Genomic DNA, 13,517 nt, shown 5'->3' on the forward strand with positions numbered 1-13,517 from the left:
CACTGAAGGATATAATGTAAAATTATACTCTGTATAATGCAAAAGGGATTGAACAGATGCCAGTTTGTATGTAGTCAAGGTCCATGGGGTAAAGGATGTATTGTTTCTTTGCAGTTGAAGGAGAAACTGATTGATAGAATGTGAAATCAGGATCAGTAACAGGCAAAAACAAATTGTGGAAAAAATGTCCATATTTTAATACATAGAGCATATTCCATCCCTTATATGAAGGCATGTTACTAGAAGTAAGAGTAAGAATGAAGCCAACCTTAAATCTAGAAAGAGCTTGATTAGCTCTGACAAAGAAATGGAAATTAATTTTGTTCCCATAAAAGTGGTTGGGTCCATTACATCCTGCTCACAATTTTAATCCAGATGCCTACTAGGCATGATTTCAATTATCTATATGTCATTATGAAAACCAGGCTTTTGAAACTTGGCCACTGAATTCATTAACTATCAGCCCCAATTTAAATGTCACTGTTTAAATTCCAAAATTCTGAATTTTCATATCTACATTAAAGATAATGTAGCTACTGTTAACACCTAAACACTGTCCTGATTTTCAGTGACACATAACTGAAAAGCAATTCAGGATCATTTCCTTAATTTCTTTTATGCATACAGTTTTTCAAATGAAATTAAGTGTGAAGAATTTCATACCCAAAGGATTGCTTTTTACATAATACTACAGTGCCTAGAGCTAGTGACTGCATACACCTACTGAAACTGTTTTCAATATTAGCCACAGCACTTTTTATGAAGTGATTAAGAACAGAACTAAATTATAAGTAAATGCAGAACATATAGTATGTATGTGCACATGTTCCCTTTACTTACATATCTTTACAGCTTCCTAATGGCTGCATCTGTCAGATCAAGAAGACATGCATTTGGTAGTGATAATGTGGCATGAACGGCATCTGGGATGGAGTAGGGCAAACAAAAGTAAAAGCAGGCCAAAAGGTACCTAGAGAACAACAGAATACTCCCTGTGGTTCACACCAGAGAGCAGAAACTTGCCTGAGCTCACATAATTCAGCTGGGTCTGCTGGGGTATGAAAGTATGTGGTGACCTGAGGAATCTGCCTGCTACAATACACAAATCTGTTTGAGATTATGAACTCTCTGCATACTTACACCATTGCAACCAGACTGACATTTTAAACAAGGAAAATATGGTAGATATAATCTATCTGGGCATCAGATATTCAATATTAAACTGGAGAAAATAGGGATTACTGAAAGAATTTGACAGGAAAAGAACTTCCTACCAGATAGACAACAAAGTCCTGTGAAGAATGAAAAAAACAAATTTTCATTAGAGTTCATCAAGAATGAGCTTGGCAGAATTTTATCTAATATTTTCACTTAATAAGTTGGAATAAAAAGTAGAGATGTGGTGATAACATTAAATTTGAAAGCGAAATACTTAAAATCCAGCTGTAAAAGAGCAAAGCGCACTCCAGACATACATCAGGATAAGCATTTTTAATAGAGGATATAAAATAGCAGACAGAATCACAAAATAAGCTGAACTGGAAGAGACTCACAAAGATCATTGAGTCCAGCTCCTGGACCCTGCACAGGACAATCCCCAGGAGTCACACCCAGTGCCCAAGAGCATTGTAGAAATGCTTCTCAAACTCTGTCAGGCTGTGCTGTAACCACTGTCCTGGGGAGCTTTCCCAGTGCCCAACCACCCTCTGGGTGAAGAACATTTTTCTAATATTCAACCTACACCTCCCCTGGCACAACTTCAGACCATTCCCTCGGGTCCTGCCATGGATCACCACAGACAATAGAGCAGTGTCTGGGCCTCCTCTTGCCCTCATGAAGAAGTTGTAACTGCAGCGAGGTCTCCCCTCAGTCTCCTCCAGGCTGAACAGAACAAGTGACCTCAGCTGCTCCTCATACAGCTTCCCCCTCCAGGCCCTTTGCCATCTTTGTTTCCCTTCTCTGAATGCTCACAAATATCTTTCTTGTATTGTGGCACCCAAAACCACACACAATATTCCAACTGAGGCCACCCCCGGGCAGAGCAGAGAGGGACAATCCCCTCCCTTGCCTGGCTGGCAATGCTGGCAAGGCCTGATGCCCTCAGGACAGGGTTGGCCCCCCTGGTTGTCAGGGCACTGCTGACAAATATTCAACTTGCCACTGACCAGGACCCCCAGGTCCCTTTCTGGGGAACTGGTTCCAGTATTTCATTCCCCAGTCTGACTGTACATCCAGACTTGCCTCATCCCAGGTGCAGAACGTGGCTCATTCCCTTCATATGCTTGGTGATTGCCCAGCCCCCTAATTTGTCATTGTCTCTCTGCATGGCCTCCCTGCTTTTTAGGGAGTTTGACAGCTCCTCACAGTTTTGTATCATTTATAAGCTTGCTTAGTATCCCTTCCAGTCCTGTGTCCAGGTCATTTATGAAAATGTTGAAGAACATAGGCCCTAAGACGAAGCCCTGTGGAATTAGTTTTGAAAAGATCTTGCTGTATTCTTATAGGAAATGAAATACAATTTGAGTCAGTTGCAGAAAACTCCATGCAAGCTGGAACATAGGCAGGCAAGCACTGAGTACTGCTAGTGGGGTACAGAATGCCTAGCATGTGAAAACACACATGCATGTCTGTGTGAAAGAGCAAAAATAATCATGTGTCTGGTCTGAGTATTTGCCAGGAAATCTAGAATTAAGGCAGTGCTGTGTGGGATGTTTTGTAATTGCATTTGTGTGTTTCCAAACCATTAAGTGGATGCGTGAGGAAATATGTTTCAATACAAAGGTAGATCTGTTATCTACACATACATTTGGCTGTTACATTTTTCTTTTATTTTTGGGTATGAAAGAATCCAAAGGGCATTAATATCACAAGAGAATACAACCAAATCAGAGCCCCAAGACCTCCACCCACATAACTCCGACACGGGAAACAATTTTGAAAGACATTCTGCAGAACTGCTTGGAAAGAAGAAAATTACCAAAACAGAGCCACAGAGAGCAGCAGAAGACACAAGTTAAAGGAACAGTCTGGTCAACTGCAGCAAACACTACTGACAAATCAAGAAGAATGAGGAGAGACTACTGTTTCCGAGATCTTGTCATCAGGGAGTTTGGTGAGAGTTGTTGCAGTTGCAAGCAAGGAACAGAAGCCAAAGTGTAGGAGTTACAGGAGGGAATCACAGAAGAGGGTCTCTAGACAGCAATTATAAACAGCGCCTTCAATGAGCTCAGGAATGAAGGAGAGATAGGCGATGAGATATGATATGAAGAACCAAGGAGGGTCAAAGGTGCAATTTTTAGGAGGCAAATGCTTGCTTATATTGCAAGTGGAAAAGAGCCAGAGGACAGTGAGAGGTTAAGAAAGAGAATAAGGGAGGGAAGAAATAAGAGGAAGAACAGAACATGGGGGGTCACTGGGGCAAGTGGAAGGGGTACAGATGGAAAGTAGACAAGAAACTTCTGCTGCTCTGACAGTGGAGAAAGGACAGAAGGAAGAGGATAAAGTATCTATTTTTCTTAGGAGAAAAAGCAAGATCCTATGTGAAGAAAAGCAGCAGAGGAAAGAGAAGAGTTTGAGCAATAAATTACAGAGGCAACTGGGATTTAATTTGTGAATCCAATTAAGTTGGAGAATACAGCTGTTTTCTAAAAAGATAGCAGGACTGAAACTAAAAAAATATACCATAATGAAAGAGAGTGTTCCGGTGTCAGAATATTCACCAGAGACACTCCACAGTATGAGCGCAGAAGCAAATATCTGAGAGTTCACAAAATGGAATCTGCAATGGAAGTGTTTAATTCTAAGTATGTGCTTAAATCTTTGCTGAATCAAGGCCAGACGTAGCTTAACTAAGTCTTCAGCGCACAAAAGAAGAAAACAGCTCATGAAGCCAGAGATGGAAAGAAGGACTTGTAAGTGAACACATTGATACACGATGCTTTAGCAACACACAAGTATTTGCTGGTTTGCTCACTCAGATTTTGAAAAATCAGAATCCTTGCCTTTAAAAAAAAGTGATAAAAAATAAGTTTTCTACTTGTTTCACCTGGCAGAGTTTACCCAGTCTCTCATCTGTCTGCAGATTTCACTGCAGATCAGTATCATCCAGTCTTCTACTAAATTGTTTGTTATGCATATAAAACAAAAACAAAATTAAAAAAAAAAAACCACACAACAACTTGACTGTGTAATATTTTGCACAAATTGCTGAACAGCCTCTGGGGATGGGGAGGGAGAAGGAAGAGGAAGAGAGTTTTCAATTTCTTCCAGTATGCCAAAACCAAATTTCAACATTCTACAAATGGTATAGACAGCACAAGGTCCCCATGATCAAGGTCACTAGGAATGGTGATAACCACATCAGCCCAGCGCCTGTGAAGGATATAAAACCACAAACAGGGTAAATGAGCAAACATTTCTTAACCAAAGTGTGTTAAAGGGAAAATGAATCCAAGCAAAAACTGAACTCCATGTTGTAATCAGCCCTTTGTCAACTTGTTTCAGCAGGAATCCCAGAGCCAGATCCACAGCTGCTACCACAGCTGGAAGCATGAAGCCTCCTGAGAAGCCAGTTGCAGACTCAGATGCTGCTGTTTCCTGTTTATTATTATAGTGTAAGTTTGCATATAATTTACCATGTTCACTGCAGATGTATTTATTTTTATCGGATTTTAATGCTAAAATGTACATGCCTATCATTTGGTGAATTCATAATATTAAGGTTGATCTATTCTGTCTCTTTCCAAAGAAAACCATTTATTAAGAACAGGGAGTCTTTACTGTAGGGAGAGGAAAACACAAAGAAGTAAAGAGAGAGAAAAAGAAGATTCCTCCAGAAAGAGATTCTCCAGGCAAAGTCCAAAATGTGTAAATAAGGCCATGATATTTTTTCACATTTGATTTTTAAAACAACCGAAAAAACCCCCAAACAACCTCCCGCTCCCCCCTACCTCTAAAAAAAAAAAAGAAAAAAAAGAAACTATCTCTCCATGTATTCAGTGTCCAGTGAAAAGTAATATGTATCCTTTTCACAGTGAATACTACAGAAAAAAATATTTGTTCGTATTTTAAATGCCATAAAAACCACTACTAAATTGTGAACTATGACAAAATACTGAACTACATTCTACAAAATAGTTACTTGTCTAAAAAGTAACCAAGCTGTTACAATAATGAAGGGCCACTAAACCATTTAACTTTCAATAACTCTCTCTGGTTACCTATAGAGCTATCAGTAACATACTATTGAGCACACCACCTTGTTACCTTATAATTTCATACTAATATTTCATATCTGATTTACACTACTCTTCTGGAAGACACGGGGATCATTTTTACTTCCCACAGAGACCCCTCTTTTTTTTCTTTTTTTCTGCCTTTTTTTTTTTAACAGCTCTTCTGGCCTGCTATTAATATTTTTTCTCTGTAGGTACAAAACAATGGCTAAAAGTTGGTAGAAATTTATTCCTCAGGAAAACCTTCACACAGTGCAATCATCCAGTATGATAGAGTCAGTACAATGGCTCCAAGATCCTTTTCTTAACCTGTTCCCACTACAGAGAAATTCACTACATCCCTTATTCCAGCAATCTCTGGCTCCTTAAACCTCTCCAGGGCACTGATTCCAGCTGGCTTAATACTGTGTAACTCTGTGGATTTTTTTACCATTCACATACAAAATCGTGTTCCTTCCAAGTCTATTAAATGCTCATCTACATTTTCTTGTTTCCATAACCCCAACTATAGGCTCACTTATAGTGACATGAAGGTGTTACACTGGTTTTACTATCTAGAAAAGTGATAATAGTATAAGTCAAAATGTTCTCAAAATAATTGTGAGTATGCTAAATTACACAGTGTAGTCTTTAAAATGGGAAATTTATAGCAAAGTGAAAAAACATGTATTTGAGCCCTAAGTATTCCAGAATACCAGAAAATATGAGTTCTGAGTTTCTGTCTGTATTTGTAAGACACACACAGCTTCGAACTGTGTGATTTGTGCAAAACTGAATTGATGAGTTCCTCTTATTGTATTTCTAAACACAGCTAAAAGATTCGCTACTGTAAGGCCATCCAAATATCTCAAGTTACTTAGGATGGACTGTAATAAAAGAAGAAAAAAAGAACATTGTTGAACTGAATTATAAAGATGTGATTATCTTGATAAACAGGAGTTTTAGATAATCAGGATGTGTCTTTATAAACAAAATAGCCTTCACTATTAGTTTCTAAAACCAATTGTTGCAAGTACATTAAAACAAAAAGAATTTATTCTTCCACATCTTTCTTTTCCAAAAGAAATCCCGATATCATTGGCACAAGACAAAGATAACTAAAATAAATTCTTTAAGTCTTGATTATATTTTGTTTAATATGTATTAGCATCAAAATGAACCAATAATTATTTCCTATAATCAAAAAAGAATTAAGTATGTTGCAACCTGTAAGCATCATTATAGCATAATATAAAAGGTGGTAATAATAAAAATATTTTTAAAAATACACAACATAGTTTGTTTGTTACCTATTTCTCAAGGAAAAAAATATTGCTATATATCAAGTATATCAACCAGTATTTGAATTCTGCACAAACACAGAGGTAAGCCAAATAGTGATACATTTCAAAGTGCTTTTATGTACTGCGAACTGCATCACACAACTTTTTTTAAAAGGCATAGGGCATAAACAAAGGAATTACATAGAGCAGTTCAGAACTAATGTGTGATTGCATGTGCTTTAATTTATGAAGCAGCAGCTTTGTAAGGAAATGTCACTAGAGTATTCTACAGCAATCATTTGCATCTGTTTTTTTAACACTGAATCTCTAAATATTTGCATACACATTCACATTTGAACAAATGGCCTTAAAAGGACTGTTCACATGAACATTTTTCAGGTCTGGGACATAAATACAGCTTTTAGTTGCTAACCATGGAGACGTGCTCTTCAGTAAAGGAAAAAAACTACAACCTTTTAGGCTTATATCCCTGGTTCATTTTTTGTTAGGAATAAGGAAGTCCTGTACACTATTGAATGTTTCAGAATGAGATAGTCTGATTTTATGTCATGGTCAGGACCCAAAGCACCATTTTTGGAAAAGAAAGAAAAATACCAGTCCTTACCTCCTTTACTGTTCTATCGTACTAATTGCAATCCATTCTGGTGTCTTTTTAAATTTTGGAATACATAAACTTAGAAGAATCTTGCTTAATGGAATAGATTAACTTGGAAGAAACCAGCTTATTCAGAATTTACTTAACATTTTCTTCAAATATACGTTCATGATACACAAGGACAATCCAAGTGACTACTTCCAATTACCATTTCCCACAATTTTTTGTCAATTCTGGCTGTTACGACTTAAATTCTAATCTCTGAAGTTGTGATATTTTTAATAGTATCTGAATCATGCATTGCAAGGTGCAATTTTAAAACCAGCACACATTTTGTGTTACTTTGTATGTAAAAGACACATAGTAGTAATTAACTGACCACACAGTTCATAACTGCTCTGGCTGAGTGTCTTCACAGAGTGTGTCCCAGATGTTATTGTAAAGTTTTTATGCATGTATTAAAAAACTCCCAAACTAACTCATAACCCCAAACAAAAACCAACAGAACCCCACCCCTTTATGATGCTAATAAATGGTCCAACTTCTAAGACCATATGCAACATTTCAATTCTTCATAAACATTTGAACTGATTTAGTAAACATTTAGAAAACTGTGGACTGTGCTACAGTGACAGCTTACAACATAAATTTTCTGGATGATGATGGAGTCAATGTTAGTGCAGCTGTAGTAACAGTAAGACATGCAAAAGCTAAAAGTTTAGTTTCAACTGTTTGAGTGCATTTTTCATAAGATTCAAGTATTGCCAATGATTTATGCCCAGTACATAAATTGTAAATTGCCAGTAAAAATAGGAAATACAATTTGAACCCCTTAAAATTATTTTTGGAAGTATTTTTCAACTGCTCAAATAAGGAGTTAAGGCAAGGCACTACATTATCCATTTCCTGCAAATAAATAATGCTTTAAACAATAATAGTGCTTTAGAAAGGAAACAACCTCTGTAATGAAATGAACACAAATACAGTTTATGCAAATTGTTATTTTTATTACTTCAATAATTGTAGCAAAATATTTAGCCTACAAAATTTATATCAGAATTTCAAATGTGTAGTTCTGGGAGCTTGCCTGAGAAGGGCTGCAGGTTTTGGTGATGGTTCTTTAAATCAGCCAATGTCTAAAAGGGTCATTAAAAACTAAGTCCACAGAGTAAAAATCTTTCTCTGTACAGTCAACAGCTTCATTCTGTGATATCTTGCAGCACAAAGCCTATTATTACATTTCTTCTAATTCTTGTAATTTTTCAAATTCTTGTATTTACACAAATTACAAGATCCTAATCCTTTGGCTATGCAGAAACAGAATGAGATTCTATTTGTTGATGAGATTTGTTTTTATTCCTGATATCAGAGATAATCATCCACAGCCTAGCCTTAAATGGGCCACCTGCCATCCTATGGCAGGTACTTTTAAAAAGTACATACAGTAAACCACAGCAAGAAGGTTGCCTAATTCCCTCTAGTAACTACTAGAAAATTTAGGATGACAAGCTCAGGCTTGTTGTGTGGTCATGCTCAGATGTGTCTCATGTTACAACAATAGTGAAAAACAATATATAATTATTGTAAGTAAATAATATCTACACAACAAAACCCCTGAAACTAATCTTCTTCAACTGAGGAACAACCAGTCAAGCCATGAGTATCTACTCAAAATACTGAATATCAAAAAAAACTTCCCACAAACCCTTGACTGTCTCAGCATTTTTAAAAAAAATCATGGAATCAAAATGCTGTTTATTGTATCTGTCACTAAAAGCTGCTTCCTTAGCAACAGCTAAAGATGGGATCAAAAATCACAGACTTTAATAGCTACTTCTCTTTTGATTCTTTTATTTCCAAGAAAAAGTCACCTGGATTGCACTGAATATTTCTGTGAAATCTCAGTTTAACTTTTACTTTCTGAATTTATTTTCAATTTTTTTCATTAAGGAAGAAAAACCCAGAGTTTTATCTCACTAAATGCGATTAAAAACTCCAGAAGTCTTTCAAATGTACTGCAATATTTGGGAACTAATGGACTAATTTTTCTCAAGTACTAATGAATTCCCTATAGTAGTGCAGGCTTTTCTACCAGAGAAAATCATAGTGTAAGTTTCTAGAATTAAGTCTGAAATGTTAGACTGGTTCCATAACCTCCCTCTTCATGTGCATCTGCAATGTTGTAAACAGATTTACTTCCTGGACGTAGTACTCAAAACTGATGCTTCTTCTTTAAGGGCATTTTTTCATTTTTTAACTTATTGAAAGTTTTAAGTCCACCATTTAGACCTTTTTCCAACTGCTGGGAGATCTGCTATTAAAAAAAGAAGTCCTTGTGAATCCTCTATTTCCATATTCAGGCTTCTGCTATTTTTTTCTGGTCTTCAGAATTCTACTCAAGAAAATACACCGGAGCTTTAAAGAAAGTAGTGAAGTAAATGGGCACTAAACAATCCCTTTTGACTATTATTTCTGAGAATCATTCTGCCTCAATGCTTTCCATAGACTCTTGTTACTGCAACCCATAAGGACTGCATCTGAGCAAGTATGAACAGGGAGGGACACAAGTCAAAATATCACAATACTTTTATTCTCTTTAAAACATATTTGTCTAGAGTCTGATCCATAGTATTATTTTATTTGTCATTAATTACTACTTTGACCCCTCAAAATCTTCCCAGGATGGATTTTTTAAAAGTGCACTCAAAATCCAAATGTATGGGGTTAATCAGTTATCTTTTATCTTCTAACATATAATGTTCAAAACCTTCTTTCCAATATTTTCATATACTGAAATCCATGTTTAGTGGATACTGAGAATTATTGTCTCAAAAAATGCTTTTTTTATGAAATAAGGGTCCATATTCTGCAGTTTAGATTCTCAGCAGGTTTTTTAGCAGATTGGCTACTTTATAATTGAGTTATATTAGATGACCTGGAAAAATACCAGCAATTCTCTTTTAAACTTTTTGATTTGTCGAAGTGCAACATTAGTCATCTCTTATGCCTCAACTTCAATTTTTTACTGGATAAATTAATTCTCAAATTAATATAATGTGATGAAGATACACGTAACATTCACTTAAATGTAGCTTTTCTTCAATATTCATATCTTCTCTATTTGGATCCTTTACATCATTACAATCCCACTGATGCCAAATGATTTTTTGCCTTTTATGTACCTTTTATACAACTTTAATGTATCCTCAGTATTCTTAGCATGCATACTTGTTATTCCTTAAGTCCAATAACTTAGCATAACCCTAGTATTTTGTTAGGCCAGGAGACCAAACATCCTAAAGGGCTCATAGCAGGAGGCTGGAAAACCCCACGCTATCTTGGGAAACCAAGATCCCAAACCTAGTATCTCTCTAGAACACATCCTGTAAACGAAACATTTGGCCCATCCAGGGGGGAATTTGATGGATGGGGGGAATATCACACCATTCATCCAGGCCTCCCATTGGGGCATCCTTGCTAGATATGCTGATTTATAAAGTCTATAAAACTGTACACTGATTTATCATGTGTGTGTGCATTGTGGCACACTCCACCTTGGTGAAGTGGTGCACCGATCAGGACGGATCCTTATTAAAATACCAAGGTAAAAACCCTTATCCCTTAACTGTGTCCCGCTCTCAATTTTCTAAGACCAGGAAAAGGCATTACCACAAATTGAATTATTCTGTTAATGGCTATTTAATTCTGAATTATTCACTTTTCCTGCAAGCCTAAGGAAGAAAGGTGGAGTGCACTTACATGATTTTCACTCACAACTTTGAATCTGCTCACTTTGTAGCATATCCGATGTTAAGCATTTCTCTGTTGAAGTGTTCTGTAACATACTGCACTTGGTATGACAGACTCAATAAAATTTTCCTGTATGTACTGTATGAAGTTTATCCTATGTTTGCATATTGCACTGAAATTAGAGATAGCTGTACTGGATACACAAAGTAAGCACTTTCATAATGTGATCTGCTTGTATTTTCCCCGAGTTCAATTATATTCTCTTCATTTCTGTACTGTTCTGTTTGCTTCACCACTTGGTTCTTGATATTCCTCCCTTTTATCTCTTTGCCTTGTTTTCATTCTTTAATATTTATTTTTGCTGTATTGTTCTCCTGTTTTACCATTTTCTGCCTCCTACTTCTTTCTCTCTCTTCTTTGATTTTTTCCTTTTATTTTCTTTCTTTTTCTGTGTGAAGGAAAATAAAAGCCACATGGTTTGTCAGTAGATAATAAATGTTTGGGAATGTTGTAGAATCTTGTCATGGGAACAGTTACTTCCACCACATCAGTGTATTTGATGCCATAATAATTGCTCTGGTATGTTACGAATGCAATAGACATAATCTGTGGAGTGGGGGAAAGTACCACGCTCCCACTTTTTTAAACATATGCAAACTAGTGCACAGAAGACAAGTTAATATTTTAAGCAGAAAATCAATCTACATTACACCACAGGGGCTTCTTCATCACCTACAATTTACATCTTATGGACAAGTTGCAAAGTTCCCTTTTTGACATCCTCCATAATTATCCAAAAACTTCTACAACACATAGGCCTTGAGGATGGTTGGTTGCCTATATCATACCATTTAGTGGAATTTCATTAATTAAACGTAGGAATATAAAACAGAAAATATCTCCTGACATGCCTAGACATCTGAAAAAAACAAAATCAGGAGTTTAGTGTAAAAGTGTTCAAAAACGGATAAAATTTGTTGCTATACACTTGCTGTTTTGTCTGAATTCCCTTAACCACGCTTGTCTGGGACTTAAATTTCAGGCATCCCTTAGCTTAATCCTCCTGGAGAACTCAAATTGCTTTTTGTGTTCTCAGCTCAGATTTTAGTTTTAGAAAAAAAGTGATGAACAGTGATGGCAGACAGCTTTTAAATAAGAGATCTCTTATATGAGAAGTTGCTCAGGGAGGCAAATCATGACTCTACTAGCAGATTAGCAACTGGAAAAAGTATTTAAACTCTGGTACAAGTTACTATTTCTTAATACAGTGAACATCCCTACTTCTCTATTCAGTGATTTTCCTCCTGAAATATACCCAGGATAAGGAAAAGGAATCCAAGCATTTATGAGCTATCCTTGGTTGGCATGTGTGTGTGTGTGTGAAAATCACAGAAACACAATATGATTTGGGTTGAAAGGGACCTTTAATATCTCTTAGTTCCAACACCTCTGAAATGGGCAGGGACACCTCCTTCCAATAGATCAGGTTGCTCAGAGCTCATCCATCCTGGCCTTGAACAACACCTCCAGGGATGCAGCATCCACATCTTTATGGGCAACCTGTGCCAGTGCCTCACCACACTCACAGTAAAGAATGTCTTCCTAGTATCTAATTGAAACCTACTTTTTCATCCTGAAGCTTTTCCTCCTTGTCCTGTCATTACAGTTCCTGATGAAGAGTCCCTCTCTGGCTTCGCTGCAGCCCCCATCAGATACGGGGAGGTTGCTATGAGGTCTCCACAAAACCTTCTCTTCTCCAGGGTGAACAGAGTCAACTTTCTCAGCCTGACCTTGTTAGTGAAATGCTCCAGTGCCTCTGCTGGACTTGCTCCAGCAGTTCCATGTCCTTCATATGCTGGAGAACCACAACTTTATGCAGCATTCTAGGTGGCATCTCATCAGAGCACAGGGGCAGAATCCCCTCCCTTGCCCGGCTGGCCATGCTGCTTTGGATGCAGCCAGGACACAATTGGCTTTCAGGGCTCTGAGCACACACTGCTGGCTCAGGTTGAGTTTTTTGCCAACCAACACCCACAAATCCTTGGATTGGACAAAATGATCTCCAGAGTTCTCAACCTAAACCATACTGCTGTTCTGTGATCCTCTGGGGCACAGTTATAACTCGAAGTCAGATTTCCCTTTCTCCAGCAAATGCCCAAACAACCACACACTGTTGTGGAAAAACGTGTGCAGTAGCATTACCCCATCACCCCATATTTCTGGAGCAAAGAGGGAAACCAGTATTTATTCCCAGACTGGTTTTCAGGTACTTAGCCTCTGAGGTTTCTACCTCCACCTATTTTCAAGTCCAGGTATTTTCTAAGCATGATGTAGTTTATACTACTAGTAATCCTCAAGGAATCTCACTGCTGAGTTTCTCCTTGAATCTACATGAGCCCTTCTGCATTCACAAGGACCTTCAAAAATAATCTTAGGTAAGTAGTTCTTACCTGTGATGCAAAAGAAAGTGGAAATCAAATTCTCTACTGTTCAAGAGTGAGTACCATTCAGGATAATTTTAAGTTTAAAAAAATGCTGGATAATTCTAGAGTTTCATGCACTGGAGACTCAAAAATTTCAATGCCTGGGTTTTTGGGATAACTTATATACAGAATAAGATTTTTCTTAGGAGTAAATTTGTTTTCTCACTTTTAT

At 37.1% G+C, this 13,517-nt stretch overlaps 1 protein-coding gene across 1 annotated transcript in view; it reads right to left on the bottom strand.

Moving 5' to 3' along the window:
• The window catches only part of HMGCLL1 (3-hydroxymethyl-3-methylglutaryl-CoA lyase like 1), a 76,375-nt gene that overhangs the window by 35,317 nt on the left and 27,541 nt on the right, over positions 1–13,517 (bottom strand). The gene's annotated exons all lie outside the window — the stretch shown is intronic.

This window comes from Melospiza georgiana, chromosome 3 (genome assembly GCF_028018845.1).
Source record: "Melospiza georgiana isolate bMelGeo1 chromosome 3, bMelGeo1.pri, whole genome shotgun sequence".
Taxonomy (NCBI): domain Eukaryota; kingdom Metazoa; phylum Chordata; class Aves; order Passeriformes; family Passerellidae; genus Melospiza; species Melospiza georgiana.